Below are 16,099 nucleotides of genomic sequence, written 5' to 3' on the forward strand. Positions count from 1 at the left end.
GCTGAGGAAATGACATTGGGGTGGTGGTGGTTTAAAAAAAAAAGGAAGAGACTGGGGACCAGGACCAGGGGGAAGCTGCAACTGGGGGGACGGGACCAGCAATAGCGACCCCACACTGTGTAGGGAGAGCCCCAACACCAGGAGAACTGAGCATCAAAACAGCTGGAGAAATTACTTGGTTGGGGGGGAGGGAGTAGGGGATTGGAGAAGATTTGATTTGGATGGGGAATTAGGGGGTGGGGTAAACTAGCACTGAGTTTGAGGGGTCAGCAAAGGAGGGGGTGGTGGTCATCCTGGTGCTTGGCAGCGGGAACTGGGCGCCGTACAGTTTGAGAACCAGTGCCAAGAGGCTGCTTCCGAGTGTATTTCAGTTCCAAGTTACTGTGACTTGCTTCTGAAAGCATATGCAATATTTAACATTTTTCTAATGATGTAAGTGGCATAAAAACTTACCCACTCTGTTTGGAGAAGGTTGGGACCCTATCAAGTTCCATCTCGCAAATCAAACCTGAATCAACTCCTCAAGGGGAGGGAAGTTCCTTAAACTCTGCTGAATTATCAAGTTGGAACATTTTTTAGTGAAGTGCAAGATTTTATCTAGGTTACCTATTCCTGCTCGGTGTGCGTATAACGCTGTGCTGTATTTTTCCGTGTACATAATTTTTGATTTATGATTTAGACAAAGATATCCTGTAAACAAAAGCATGAGCCGTATAGCCCGGAGGGTGAGCCTGTTCAAATGCACTGTGTTCAATACCTCTGGCTCTTTGTAGTCGGGCCTGACTGAGAACCAGATTACAAAATGTCCTCGTCGCCACTTTAGTTTTGCTAGTAACTTTTCTCCTTGGAATTTAACATCATTCAGGCAATAAATCCAGCCATCGGCTCAAAGGTAAAAATCTGTGTGCGCACGAAGGCACAGTTACCCGTCACGGTCTCTGCTTTTCAGCAAGACAACACTGGCAACTGTGTCTTGTGGGCCCCTTTAAGATAATTGGCAGAAGAACGGGGGGGGGGTGGGGGGGAGAATTGTTTCTTACGCAGCAATCTGGAATGCACTGTCTAAAAGGGTGGTGGAAGCAGATTCAATAATAACTTTCAAAAGGGAATTGGATATGTACTTGAGAAGTAAAAGGGAATTGGATATGTACTTGAGACGGAAAAATTTGCTGGGCTATGGGGAAAGAGCGGGGGAGTGGGACTAATTGGATAGCTCTTTCAAAGAGCCAGCACAGGTACAGTGGGGCTGAACGGCCTTTTTCTGTGCTGTAAGATTTTATGATAGAGTCATTTTCTTTGGAGTGAGCCATCCCACTGCCGTCAGAAGAATGAACGCATACCCGAAGCACAGGGACTGGTTTCTGAGTCGTGGAAAATAAATTCGGCTTGTTGAGTGGTAGGGTAAATTGGGTCAGCGTGATCACTGCCCACTCGAAACTGAGCCGATTTCATGTCACGTTTGCTGATAACATCAAGGTGCTGATTGTTCACTGCTCAAGGTTCAATGTTAACTTCATCTAATTTGCAATGTAGTTTTTAAACAAATAATTGTGGGAACGTTGATTCAACTTGCCTTAGATTAAAGACCAGTGGCGATTTTTAAAATATATATCGACGCTGCAGTGTCGGGTCAGGAAAGCAGCGTTCCTGTGGAGACTTGTCATCTCCAAGCCCCTCCCTTCCTCCCATGTTACATTGACCAGAATGTGTCTGCTTCTAGTTGGGATGAGTGCTGGGCTGTTGCATGCCTCTCTGTGGGCTGCTCTTCAGACCCAGGAAAAGTTGGATCCTGGGTGCTATCAGATGCGTGGAGATCACCTCTTCTACACCATAAGCCTTGAACCACAATTGAAGGGTTGAAAAGTTCAAGCAGAAGCCATTGGTCTTCAGACAAGTGTGCCTTAGACTGTCACGAGGATCAGACGATAACGGAGCAGATCCCGTTGTAGACTTTATATATTTTTTTCCCTCTGGATCGGTAATGAGCTGATGTGAGAACGGAAGCTGCATATCCCGAAGGCTGCAGAACAGAAGTGTATAATGTCTGTGTGATAGATGGGGGCTAAGTTTTAAAAGTAGGCTTTAGAGCAGGAAGATGTGCTCCGTCTGAGTGCCTGAACAGAGCTGTTTAGAGTAGTGGTTTCTTTGTCCTGCATGTGGAACTGATGGTATGCTGATTGTCTGCTGAAATGTTCCAAAACGCTGTGGTTGGTTGTGTACCCACAGCATTAATCAAACTCTTGATGTTGTACACGATATACCTCTTGTGCACACAATGTTTGCTCCTATTACTATTTGTTCTCCTATTACTATAGGTGTAGTTGCAAACCAAATGGTTCAGAGTCTACATCACAAAGTTCTTTTTTTCCAGTTTTCTCGTCTCTTCTCTCTCCTGACGCCGCTGATTCATTTCAGGGTTCAGTTCTACAAGTGTCGGCCCCGCTCTGGTACGTCACCAAAAGCTCACTGATCACGTGTCAGCTCAGGCGGGAGCTATTGGCAAGTTCGTGGCCCAGTAGGTAGCACTCTCCCCTCTGAACCAGGAGGTTGTGGATTCAAGCCCCACTCCAGAGACTTGAGCACAAAATCCAGGCTGACACTCCCAGCGCAGAACTGAGGGTGTGCTGCACTGTCAGAGGTGCTGTCTTTTGGATGAGACGCTAAACCGTGGCCCCGTCTGCCCTCTCAAGTGGACGTAAAAGATCCCAGGGAACTATTTTGAAGAAGAGCAGGGGAGTTTCCCCGGTGTCCTGGCCAGTATTTATCTCCCAACATCACTTAAAAACAGATTATCTGGTTATCATCACATTCCTGTTTGTGGGAACTTGCTGTATGTAAATTACCTGCTGCATTTCCTACATTACAACAGTGACTACACGTCAAAAAAGTACTTAATTGGGGCGTCCTGAGGTCGTGAAAGGCGCTATATAAATGCAAGTTCTTCAGAGGCGAGATGAGGCAAAACTTTTTTACGCAGCGAGTTGTTATGATCTGGAATGCGCTGCCTGAAAGGGCGGAGGAAGCAGATTCAATAGTAACTTTCAAAAGGGAATTGGATAAATACTTGGGAAAAAATTGCAGGACTGTGGGGAAAGGGAAGTGGGACTACTGTAATTGGATTGTTCTTTGAAAGCGCTGACACAGGCACGATAGGCCGAATGGCCTCCTTTTGTGCTGTATGATTCTTTATTCTACCATGCAGGGCATCAACACTAAGCCTGATCCTTTCAATGCCTGATGTCCAAAACCTGTGCTTCCCAGCAAGGTGTCCGACACGGTCATTAGGTGTGGGCGGGCTGGCTAATTAGTCCTTTCCCTAGTCTGGTGCACTAAGATCGGTTAATTGAGCATAGACCAGGGATTGAAGCTGGGATCTTCCTGATCTATATCTATCTATCAGTCCGTCCCCGTCCCATCCTATCGCCAAAGTTATTGACCGTTTTTAGTTGTGGTCCTTTGCAGTGAGGAACTGATGAGTGGAGCCCATGTACTTGCTCCTACTCAGGAGAGATCTAGGTGGTTGGCTGATGAGTGGCTGGGTTTGTGAGCCCAGTAATGACGAGGTCTTGGGAGCAGCTGATCTGTCTGCCCCCTTCACCTTGGGATGTGATTTGGTGTGATGAGCCAACTAAGGCAGAAGGAGGAAGGTTGAAAGATGTTTGGACTTGCTCTTTTTGTAACATTTTAGACTTGTTCCTTTTTCTTTGAGTGAAATGCCAGAGCGCTGCCTTCTCCGATGGCTCAGTGGGCAAATGGCGTTCCCCTGGCGTGGTACCACGCAGACCGAAAGGTCCCAGGTTCAATCCTCAGCAGCTGGCTGAGCACAGACTGTCATCTTGTGGTGTTAGGAGGGGGACTACAATTGTCTTCAGTGAATAGAGGCTCCTACCTAAATGTGCACTTGTTGGGCGAGGACAGGGTTGGGCACAGCTGCGATGACCCCACAGTTGAGTAGCTGGCCACCACTAAATCTCTGGGACAGTATCCTGGAACCAGTCAGCTCTTTGAGTAGAAAATGGACAATAACAACAACAAAAGCCAGAACAATGCTAGGGATTTTTTTTAAAGCAGGTAATCACTTTAAATCATATTGCAGGAAGCTTGTTTTCAAATCCTCAATGGGAATAAAACCTTGCTGAGAGCAAAAGTCTTTTGTGTTCACTGATTGTAGTGGAACACATGAACCTTGGAGCTGTGAGCTGAAGATATCGGGACTCCCAAGGCTTTTGATCAAGGGAGGACCAGAGTACACCAAGGAGTTTAGAATAGTCTGTATTCTGTCTGTCAACAGTACAAACTTGTGAAAATCCTTTCTGCAACTTATGAAACTTTGGATCAAGTGATTTCATTTATGTGCTTAGCTACTGGAGGCTGTGCCCTCCACCTGACTATGACGCCTGGGTTGTTTATATTTCCTAGATTAATCAAAAAGCAAACAGGACTTCACTGTAACACACCCTTCACTGAAACATTTCTCCCTCAGGGAGTGTCTCACAGTGAGGAGGTTATTGAGTCATACTACAAAAATGCCACTTATCTGAGGGGCTCATTTCCACTTCGAAGAAGCATGTTGCTGTGGCTTCCAGGAGCTTAAAGTTCCCACACTTTATTCTCACGTGGCACAACGGGCACCTATGTATTAATTAGCGCAGCTGTTAACTCAAAATCCAGTCACTGTTGCTGTTTGTTGGTTTTTTTCCCCCCTGTGTTAAATGTCTCTACGGCCTCTACGGCCCTTCTTTTGTTGCTGGTGGGATCTGCACGCTATATTGCTTCCCTCCCTCTTCCCCAAAGATGCTGACTCCTGCATCAAGGTTCCAGGGTCATCAGGGATGAGGAACTTGTCAGGTAGTGAGACTGGAGAAGCTGGGATTGTTCTCTTTGGAGCAGAGAAGGTTAAGGGGAGATTTAATAGAGGTGTTCGGAATTATGAACGGTTTTGATAGAGCAGATGGGGAGAAATTGTTTCCACTGGCAGGAGGGTTGGTAACCAGAGACACAGATATAAGAAAATTGGCAAAAGAACCAGAGGCGAGACGAGGAAATTTTTTTAAATAAACGCAGCGCGTTGTCACGATCTGGAATGCACTGCTTGAAAGGGTGGTGGAAGCAGATTCAATAATAATTTTCAAAAGGGAATTGGATAAATACTTGAAGGGGAAAAATTTGCAGGGCTATGGGGAAAGAGCAGGGGGAGTGGGACTAATTGGATAGTCCTTTCAAAGAGCCGGCATAGGAATGATGGGTCGAATGGCCTCCTGTGCTGTATGATTCTATGATTCAGGTACCTTGTCCAAGTGGCTATTCGTGTATACAGTGAGTGGCAGCAGGCTATTCAATTGTGGGTGGGGGCAGTTGTGTATCGCAATTGAAAGTGATCCTGTCCTCAACTATGTTGGCATATTTTTTAGTAGGCGTTGATGGATAAAGACCAGGGATTGATCGCCTCCTGTGCCCTGGCCCCAAGGCTAATTGTGCTCCTACAGGCTGAGATCAGATGACTCATTACAGACCTGCGGGATCCTAGTGTATATGAGTCGCTTCCACTCTAGGCAGTTTACGTACACACTGAGCCATCCAGGGAAAGCTCCAGCCATTGTTTTAACTGAGTGATACCCTTACTTTCGACTATAATTTCTTAACTTTGCTAATTGCTTGAGTATTTAAATCAATGGAGGAATTTACTTAAACCTGGGCACTGCTACGAGCTGTCTGCTGTTGCACGTTTACAATGCTCCTTGTCAGGCACTGCCACTTCATAACTGGGGTCGGAGCGTCCTACAATCCGTGACAGATGGCTTTCAGATCTGGCCCAGCAATATTTTCAATATGAACAAGAGTTTACTGAGTGATCCTCGCCCTTCTCCCTATTTGAAATGGCAGGTCACGACTAATGGATCTTGTGGAGCCGAAAATGCTTTGTTGGGATGTCTGGAACCGTTTAACTCTTTAAGATGCTGCTGCTTTGGTGGTGCCTTTTGACAGCAGGTAAGTTTGTGCCCTGTTCTACGTCAGGTGGCCTGAAAGTATGAGCAGACACAGGGTGGGTGGTGTCCGACTTAGGGGCCCCCAAGCTATCTGGCCATCTGCCCTTTTGAAGCCCAGGGACCACAGCCCTATTTGGACTTTGTTCTTATCAGCTGGTTTGTTCTGTTTTACTTTTGTGGGATGAATGGGATCGAAAGCTTGAACAGCCCTCTGCTGATGCGGAAGTTTAGGTGCTTTTAACAACAACAACTTGCATTTATATATTAGTAAAACGCCCAAAGAGGCTTCGTAGGAGTGTTATCAAACAAAATTTGACACCGAGCCACGTGAGGTATTAGAACAGGTGACCAAAAGCTTCGTCAAAGAGGTACGTTTTAAGGAGCGTCTTAAAGGAGGAGTGAAAGGTAGAGGGGTTTAGGGGGGGAATTCTAGAGCATAGGGCAGCTGTAGGCACGGCTGCCAATGGTGGAGCGATTAAAATCGAGAATGTGCAAGAGGCCAGAATTGGTGGAGCACAGAAAATGCATAGAACAAGGTCAGCACATTGAGTTAATATGAATATCCGGTTGAAATTTTACTCTGTACCTGTCCTTATCTTCCACCATCTGTGGAGCCAGGCTGGCTTCTCATTTTAAAAAAAAAATCAGTGTCCAGTTAGGTCACATACATCAGGGTTGTTGATCACGTTTGTGCACACGTTGGGGGTCGTACCCTGTTTGGGGGTCACAGTAGTTTGACAATTGCTCGTGACGTTCGGCTGGGTCAGGGATATGTTGAAATGTTACGGTCTGTGGGCTTTTCGCCGCCACTTGTGTTCACGATGAGACTTCAGTTTCCACAAGTGGGCAAACTCTCTTATAAACTGACATCACAGTCTTTAGTCTTGATCTTTTGAGTTAGTGCAACACCGGGTCTTAACAATTAATATTGAACAATAGTAAATTTCTTACTATAGAATATGTGGTGTGTCCACCCTATTCTCATTGCCCCAGAAGGCAGAAATATAAACAGGTTAGACTACTGTGTACAGGCTAAAAATGACTTGTCCAGATTTATTTATTGGCAAAATTATATAAAACACTCTACAAACTGGATCGACTGAAAACAAAGAGTTTTCATCGAGTGGATGATCCATCTCGGCCTCCTCCCGATATCCCCACCATCACAGAAGCCAGTCTTCAGCCAATTCGATTCACTCCACGTGATATCAAGAAACTGCTGAATGCACTGGATGCAGCAAAGGCTATGGGCCCCGACAACATCCCAGCTGTAGTGCTGAAGACTTGTGCTCCAGAACTAGCCGTGCCTCTAATCAGGCTGTTCCAGTACAGCTACAACACTGGCATCTACCCGACAATGTGGAAAATTTCCCAGGTATGTCCTGTCCACAAAAAGCAGGACAAATCCAATCCGGCCAATTACCGCCCCATCAGTCTACTCTCAATCATCAGCAAAGTGATGGAAGGTGTCGTCGACAGTGCTATCAAGCGGCACTTACTCACCAATAACCTGCTCACAGATGCTCAGCTTGGGTTCCACCAGGACCACTCGGCTCCAGACCTCATTACAGCCTTGGTCCAAACATGGACAAAAGAGCTGAATTCCAGAGGTGAGGTGAGAGTGACTGTCCTTGACATCAAGGCAGCATTTGACTGAGGAGCCCTAGTAAAATTGAAGTCAATGGGAATCAGGGGGAAAACTCTCCAGTGGCTGGAGTCATACCTAGCACAAAGGAAAATGGTAGTGGTTGTTGGAGGTCAATCTTCTCAGCCCCAGGACATTGCTGCAGGAGTTCCTCAGGGCAGTGTCCTAGGCCCAACCATCTTCAGCTGCTTCATCAATGACCTTCCCTCCATTATAAGGTCAGAAATGGGGATGTTCGCTGACGATTACACAGTGTTCAGTTCCATTCACAACTTCTCGGATAATAAAGCAGTCTGAGCCCGCATGCAGCAAAACCTGGACAACATCCAGGCTTGGGCTGATAAGTGGTAAGTAACATTCATGCCAGACAAGTGCCAGGCAATGACCATCTCCAACAAGAGAGAGTCTAACCACCTCCCCTTGACATTCAACAGCATTACCATCGCCGAATCCCCCACCATCAACATCCTGGGGGTCACCATTGACCAGAACCTTAACTGGACCAGCCGTATAAATACTGTGGCTACAAGAGCAGGTCAGAGGCTGGGTATTCTGCGGCGAGTGACTCACCTCCTGACTCCCCAAAGCCTTTCCACCATCTACAAGGCACAAGTCAGGAGTGTGATGGAATATTCTCCACTTGCCTGGATGAGTGCAGCTCCAACAACACTCAAGAAGCTCGACACCATCCAGGACAAAGCAGCCCGCTTGATTGGCACCCCATCCACCACCCTAAACATTCACTCCCTTCACCACCGGCGCACAGTGGCTGCAGTGTGTACCATCCACAGGATGCACTGCAGCAACTCGCCAAGGCTTCTTCGACAGCACCTCCCAAATCCGCGACCTCTACCACCTAGAAGGACAAGAGCAGCAGGCACATGGGAATAACACCACCTGCATGTTCCTCTCCAAGTCACACACCATCCCGACTTGGAAATATATCGCCGTTCCTTCATTGTCGCTGGGTCAAAATCCTGGAACACCCTTCCTAACAGCACTGTGGGAGAACCGTCACCACACGGACTGCAGCAGTTCAAGAAGGCGGCTCACCGCCACCTTCTCAAGGGCAATTAGGGATGGGCAATAAATGCTGGCCTTGCCAGCGATGCCCACATCCCATGAATGAATTTTTAAAAAAAATTCTTGCAGCTCCTCTCAGCACAATTTTACAAAAATCTTTGGTTGTCCATTATGTGAGATGGTTTACAGAGTTCCTATTCAACCCCTTTAAACAAATGCTGAGACAAATAGAACACCCTGAGGGGCCCCAAGTTATAAGGGTGTCTTTTACTTTGAAGTTTAAACAGTTTCTTTGCAAGCGAAATGGTATTTTTTCCGTCCTGGTAATGGCTAGAAATTGTTGGCACCCTTCAGATATGTCCCTTGGGCTTCATTTCTGGCCACAACTAGAAATTACAACTCTGTCAAACTGCATACATTAACATTTCAAATGAACTGCATTACTCATCAAAGGCAGTTCATCCTGATTGAATGGCAAACCGATTGATGGTATACTGTTTGTCTCTTGCCTTCCATTTTGGAACTGGCTGCTTTAAAATCATCACATAAAAGCAGAAATTTCTTTTTCTGTAAAATAGAGATTAAATGGAGTGTTTCTTTTTTAGTTTTCATATATATATCTACTGTACAAACCATTCTTTACTACAAACTTGTCATTATTTTGGTAGTTCTAATGCGTACAAATGAAGAAAAGCTGCCATCAGTTCTGGTGGCTTTGATGGTGGTGGTCACTTATAGTCAGGGACCCGAGTGCTTCGCAAATCTATGGCCGCAGAACTTAGCATCCACTGCAGAATTTCTCTCCTTTCACTTATTGTTTTCCTTCCTCAAACGGTATTTCCCATTGTAAGAAAGAACTTGCACTTATATAGCACCTTGTATGACCTCAGGACGTCCCAAAGGTGCTTTACAGCCAATGAAGTACTTTTGAAGTGTAGTCACTGTTGCAATGTAGGAAACTAATTTGCGCACAGTATGGTCCCACAAACAGCAATGCGATAATGACCAGATTATTTTTAGTGATGTTGGTTGAGGGATAAATATTGGCCAGGACACCGGGTGACTACTCTTGCATGTGAAGAATGGCCACATGGGCAAAGTAGCACCAGTTTCCCAGTGCCCTTAGGACTGTGGGGAAAATAATGTGACCTAGTCTCTTCTCCCCAACCCCCCCAAAATACTAGGCTTTATAAAACCATAACTTTACAACACATGATCCCATATTGGGAGGATCTAAATGTCCTTGATGCAAGCATGCAACTTAATATATCATGTTTATAAATACAGTAACATGTTTAAAAGACACCCGTACGATTGCCATTCATGTTGTAGCTGTATCAGTATCTCTCCACAGGATCTATTGGTGTTAATGTTGTGTAACTCACACCTTTATAAACCCTTTAATAAAGAGGGACAACTTTACACCAGACATAGAATCTACACTGTTACTATAAAATGTGGGTTATTTTGAGGTAAATGCAGCAAGTTATTAGAAAAGCATAGCTTGTGGGGTTCTACCCCATACCATCTCAACTGACCACTTCACTCCATCACAGAAGCCCTGGATTAGGTTCAGCAGCAGTTATACAAGGCAACCTCTCATTTTCCCCCAAATGTTGAGGATCAACGAGCTGAAGAATGGGGAGACCCACAGTTCCCCATTGGCACCTTGCTGAAATCTTCCAATTGATCGCCTGGTATGCATTCTCCGTCTAATTCAGGAAGAAGTGCTTGTACCATAACACGTGAAAGATGCCCCCATTGTAACACTGTACAAGAGCAAGGCTGAGAAACCCGATTGCGGCAAGTGCTGTTCCACATTTCTCTTTATTGCAGGAAAAGTCTCGAGTTCTCCGCAACAAGTTGATCTGCAAAACTGCTGTAGTCATAGAATTGTTGACGTGGTCTTTTGTAGTCAGTTAGATCCAAGAAGGTGCCCAAAGAAAAACTCAAATTTCTTCACGGACCTCGCTGAGGCCTTTGATGCAGTCGGCTGATGGGATCTCTGCCAACTTCCAGCCAAGTCCGATTAGCCAGACAAGTCCATCAGAATTGTACAGCGATGGAATGAGGGGCAGTCATTGCCGACTGTGTTGTCTTTGATTCATTCTTGACTTGGAACAGTGTAAAGAAAGGCTGTGTTTTAGCATCCAAGCTATTTGGATTGTTCTTCACAGTCATGCTGAAGGACACTGACTCTGACCTGGATGCTGGAGTTTATGTCAAGGTTAGAATAAGCTGCAGCACCTTCAGTCAAAGATGATTCCAGGCCAAGTCTAAATTCATGGAGCAAATTGTCCATGAACTCCGTTTTACTGATTGTTGACTTCTGGCCCACACACCCATGATCTCCAGGTCATTGAAGATCATGTAGCCTTGGTGAAATGGTATGGACTTAATCAACAGGCATGTGTGGGATATGAGGAAAAAAAGAAACATTAGGTATACAGTTTACACACAACCACTGAATTATTTGACCCAGAGCAGCAGCAGAAAGTCTCCTCCAGTAATACACCAGGTAGTTTCTTTGCTCACTGGACCATCAGGGAGCTTTCATCCCCATGCTCAATGCCCTATCATGCTTCACACGTTAATATCTCAATTTGTTTTTGGTAATTGTCAGAATCAGTTATTCAAACCAGAAGCAGTGATTGTTTCCAGTGGGTAATTCAGAACCTACAGACCAGAATGGAGGCAGGAAATTACAGCTGCTCCTACGTCTGATGTGGTTCAGCCAGTGAGTTTTTCTGAGCCGTATTGACTGGGAAGGCCCTGGGATTTGATTTCCCCCAGATGGCAAGAAGAGTGCTATAGTCGGTCTCTGCATTCCTGGAAGAGGAAAATCACCTTGATCCTGGTTATTGACCCCAGCTGAAAGTGCCCTTGAGTAAGGTACAGGAGGGAGTTTGTGTATCATATCCCAGCAAAAAAAAAATCCATGACTCCAGGAGAGAGGCAGGGGAGAAAATTGGCAAATAAAGGGAAAAAAAAAATCATTAAATGGAAACTAGGCCATTACTTCTCTGAGCTTTTATTTGGGTCTCAGAGGAAAGGGTCACTACTTACAGTATTAATCAAGTGCTTCCAGTACTGAATGGTGCCAGAGTACAAATATAGAAGCATTCTCTGATCCCTGTCTCCTCTTCACAGACACCTCCTAAATTCGCACTTGGAAATGCTACTGGAAATCTGTTCTTCCTTCTGAATATTCACACTTCACTTTCACTATACGCTCATACTTTATATTCCTGGCAAAAAAGATTAATTTCTATCAAATGTCTTTGAGGACTGAATTTTGACCATTCAGAGCAGCTGCCACTACTGTTTTCGCTGTTTGGTACTGAGTTAGTGCTGCCTGAGCCTCTGGGAAAGTTCGTCCCAACTAACAACCAATCTGTCGATCTGCTTGCTGAAAGATTATCAGGTCCCAGCTGGTAATGTTACGTTTTTCAGTCCCAATTCTATGTGGATCAGTTAACCAGCTAGTAACAGCCAGTGCTGAATTAATTCAGCTAACTAATGGGCTAAGGAGCACCATGGATGTGTGCTTCTATTTTTAATGCCGTCTTAGTGATTCTTGATCTTCTCCCCCTCCCTGCTTTCCTTCTTAGGTGTTGACTCCTTCCTGAGGCATATTTCTTCAGTTCCCAATTGCCCTCTGGTGAAGTGACTACTGTGTGTGTGTGTGTGTGTGTGTGTGTGTGTGTGTTTAAACACTATCGTCGGAAGGTTATTTGACTCTAAACAAACCTGATTCCGGCCTCACTTGATGTCTGCCCAGAAGCACGGTGCAGCCGATATCACTCGGTCGCCATCAGGGACCCGACCGGAGACCTGGCTGATTTTCCCGCCTCATGTACCTAAAGGTGCTGAAGCTTATGTTAATGCCCCAACTGCTGCCCTGGCTCATTCAGTACGTACCAGGAATCTGTATGGTTCAGTTGCGTGCTCTATAGGGAGTGGCATTTTGAAAATTAAAAGTAGATATCATTTTCAATGTGTACACAGTCTCTGGGACTGTAAGAGTCCATCCTAACCAGGCTCATTGATAAGTAAAGCATTGCTTGCTAACTGGGTACCCAGAGTCTTGCACGGTAATGTGAACATCACGCTGAACAAGTCCCAACTGGGGTCAGATTAAAGGGGTTTCGTTTTTAAAACTCTACATGAGAAAGTCAACCAGTCAATAACCAGCTCTTGGTTTAAGTTATGATATTGGGTCTAGGGTTGCCAACTCTGGCTGGACATATTCCTGGAGGTGTCATCACATGACCTCTGCCTCCAACCACCCTGCCATTGGTCGCCCGGCGCGTCCATCCTCACGGTGCTCCGCCTTCCCATGGTCAATCGGAAAGTGAATAGAATCTTCGTTACCCGATTGGATGATTCTTAACTGTCAGCCAAACAGTGCCTTTTTCGCCAGGTCTGATATTTTTATGTAAGGAATCTTACAACACCAGGTTACTGTCCAATAGTTTTATTTGAAAATCACAAGCTTTCGGAGGCTTCCTCCTTCGTCAGGTGAGTGAAGGAGGAAGCCTCCGAAAGCTTGTGATTTTCAAATAAAACCGTTGGACTATAACCTGGTGTTGTAAGATTCCTTACATTTGTCCACCCCAGTCCATCACCGGCATCTCCACATCATGATATTTTTATAACTGATAAACAAAAGTGTTCAGAGAATTAAAAAAAAAATCCCACAATTTTATTTAATGCCCCTATGATTTTTCTCCCGGGTGTTGCTCACAGCAGTGTCCTGCAGATTAATCTTCAATTCCTGGAAACTCCAGCCCAATCCTGGAGGGTTGGCAGCCCCTACCTGGGCCTGCAGCAGTTAAAGCAGTCATGTCTTTTAATCAGACTCTTCCCTTCTTAATGATGAGTTGAGAGGATGATTGTGAGTCCTTATCCACAATGAAAGAATAACGCGAGGTGGGGGAGAGAGGTTGTTGAAAGTTTGCTCTGGGTGTTACCGACTTGTTACATTTGTGCAAGAATCTTTGTGAGGGGTTTCTTTGTGAAGGCTGCTGTTCAGTCTACTCTTAATTAGAATTATCTGTTCATTCGAATTGAAATTGTGTTTTAAATAAAATGCCTTCTGTGCAGTTTTATTAAAATTGTTTAACTTGAATTTGACTGACTTTTTTGAGCAAAACACTCTGAATTGACAGGAGTAGATTAGATAAGTAACTGCAGACACGTGGCTCTTGAAACAACACTGTGAGCGTTAGCATACAGATATTGCAACACTCTCATTTACAGTTCTTTTGTCCGCTCATTTTTAATGGAGGCGTCAGTCTGCTTTATTGGCGTGTGTATGCTAATGACAGAACTTAATTTCAAGGCCATCGAGAATGACAGGAAGAGGGTTGATGGCAGTGAAGAAACTTTTATTTATGCAGAGTTTATCATGCTGAGGTTTTACTGAAATGTAACTGAGAAAGTTTCAAAATGGCAGTGCTGCATTGTTTGGGACAGATTATTGTTAAACAGTGCTTGTTAGCAAACCTATTGAAGTGAATGGAGGTTATGGTTTCCTTGAGACGCGCATTGACTGTTAACATTTTTGTGAAAAAGCAATATAAATAAGATTTGACTAGTTTGTTGGTGGCTTAACTGTTAGTGAGCTGACTAACTTCAATTTACACTGTTGTGTCTGCTCCACAGTGGAATCCTTGTATCTTGCAATTCAGTGTGAATGGGGTTACACAGAAGTATATTCATGCAAGTTCAACACCCACGGCGATGGGAATGTTTAAGAAAGCAGTGTTGTACGTGAAAGTATCACAGTGTGTCTACTTGAACTGTGGAAAAATACCCAGCAGTAGAACTCTAGATTTTGCCTTTTTCAAGTGTGAATTGTGTCTGGAGAGAGCATTCTGCGCACTGTAACACCAGGGTGAAGTTCTTCTGGGTGCAGGTCATTCTGTTGGCGTAAGTTGAAGTTATGAAGCAACACCCTGTTTACAGGATCGACTTTGATTGAAAGCACCTTGTAAAGTGAACCCAGTGACGTCAATGCTGTCAAAAGCACTGATGCAACCTTTGGGGACTTGTTGGGTTTCCAATCATCAGATGGCATGGCAGCAAATAGGAATAGTGGCGACCTGTGGCACAGTCAGGTCCAACATTCTGATCTTTCAATGTTGGCTTGAACAGACCTCCATCCTTCCCTAGACAAGAGAAGACTGAGGGGGTGACCTGATAGAGATCTTTAAGATTATGAAAGGGTTTAATAGGGTAGATGTAGAGAAGATGTTTCCACTTGTGGGAGAGACTGAAACTAGGGGCCATAAATATAAGACAGTCACTAATAAATCCAATAGGGAATTCAGAAGAAACCATCACCCAGAGAGTGGTTAGAATGTGGAACTCGCTACCACAGGGAGTAGTTGAGGCGAATAGCATAGGTGCATTTAAGGGGAAGCTAGATAAACATGATGGAGAAAGGAATAAAAAGATATGTTGATAGGGTTAGATGAATTAGAGTTGGAGGAGGCTTGTGTGGAGCATAAATGCTGGCATAGACCAGTTGGGCCGAATGGCCTGTTTCTGTGCTGTACATTTCATGTAATCCCGGCCCCCCTCAACGTAAGGTAAAGTCCATGGCTAGATTTACACAGCCACATGTGACGCCAGCAGTTATACATTATTAAATCCATCCTGTAGTGTAGATGGGTGGAGGGGGAGAGATTCAACACAAAGGACTCAGATTTTATAACAAGAACCACTCCCAATGGAAGTGTCTCTGATACAAAGGTGGTATAAAAGCACTGTGTATCATTAAATGCTCAAGTGTAAATTTCCATGTGCCCTATTGGCACCAATATGATATGCTGCTGAAAGGAGTGGAGAGGTAAATGTTCTTTGTACTGAACTGGAGTGGATTATAAAAACCAAACCATTTAAAACGTTCGGAATTGGTAAAGTTGATTCACTGTAATTTAGCTGTGAGTATTGAGTTATCTGATCTAATCCGGGCAGAGTTAGAGCATGACAATTGGCCTCAGTACCAGACGGGATACCTGATCATAAACATTTGCCTGAGGAAGGAGAAAATCTCCGAAAGCTTGTGAATTTAAAATAAAATTGCTGGACTATAACTTGGTGTTGTAAAATTGTTTACAATTGTCAACCCCAGTCCATCACCGGCATCTCCACATCATAAAAATTAGGCAGAGCAGGAAGACTGTGCTGGTGCAAGCTTTTTGTTTTAATATTTTTGCTTTTCAAATACTCAACCAGTTCTCTTTTTTTTAAATGATGCTACACGTCTACCTCAATAGCTACTTGTGGTAAAGTATTTCATGTTCTAATAGCCTTCTGTGGAAAAACAATTCTAACTTCCCCATCTAGTGATGATTGAGTGTATGCTTACTTGTTATCAATTTGCCAACCAGCGGAAACAGTCTTCCACTATCTACCCTCTTTAAAAACCTTTCAT

At 44.6% G+C, this 16,099-nt stretch overlaps 1 protein-coding gene across 3 annotated transcripts in view; it reads left to right on the plus strand.

Annotated features, from left to right (window-relative positions):
- Positions 1 to 16,099, plus strand: part of LOC137342720 (phosphatase and actin regulator 4-like) — a 138,199-nt gene that overhangs the window by 2,176 nt on the left and 119,924 nt on the right. The window contains exon 2 of one of the 3 annotated variants that reach the window (XM_068006867.1): positions 5,884 to 5,988. The exons of the other annotated variants lie outside the window; for them this stretch is intronic. The gene's annotated coding sequence lies outside the window, so the exon portion shown is untranslated. The remainder of the gene's footprint in view (positions 1 to 5,883; positions 5,989 to 16,099) is intronic. 3 annotated transcript variants of the gene reach the window in all.

This window comes from Heptranchias perlo, chromosome 26 (assembly GCF_035084215.1).
Source record: "Heptranchias perlo isolate sHepPer1 chromosome 26, sHepPer1.hap1, whole genome shotgun sequence".
Classification (NCBI taxonomy): Eukaryota; Metazoa; Chordata; class Chondrichthyes; order Hexanchiformes; family Hexanchidae; genus Heptranchias; species Heptranchias perlo.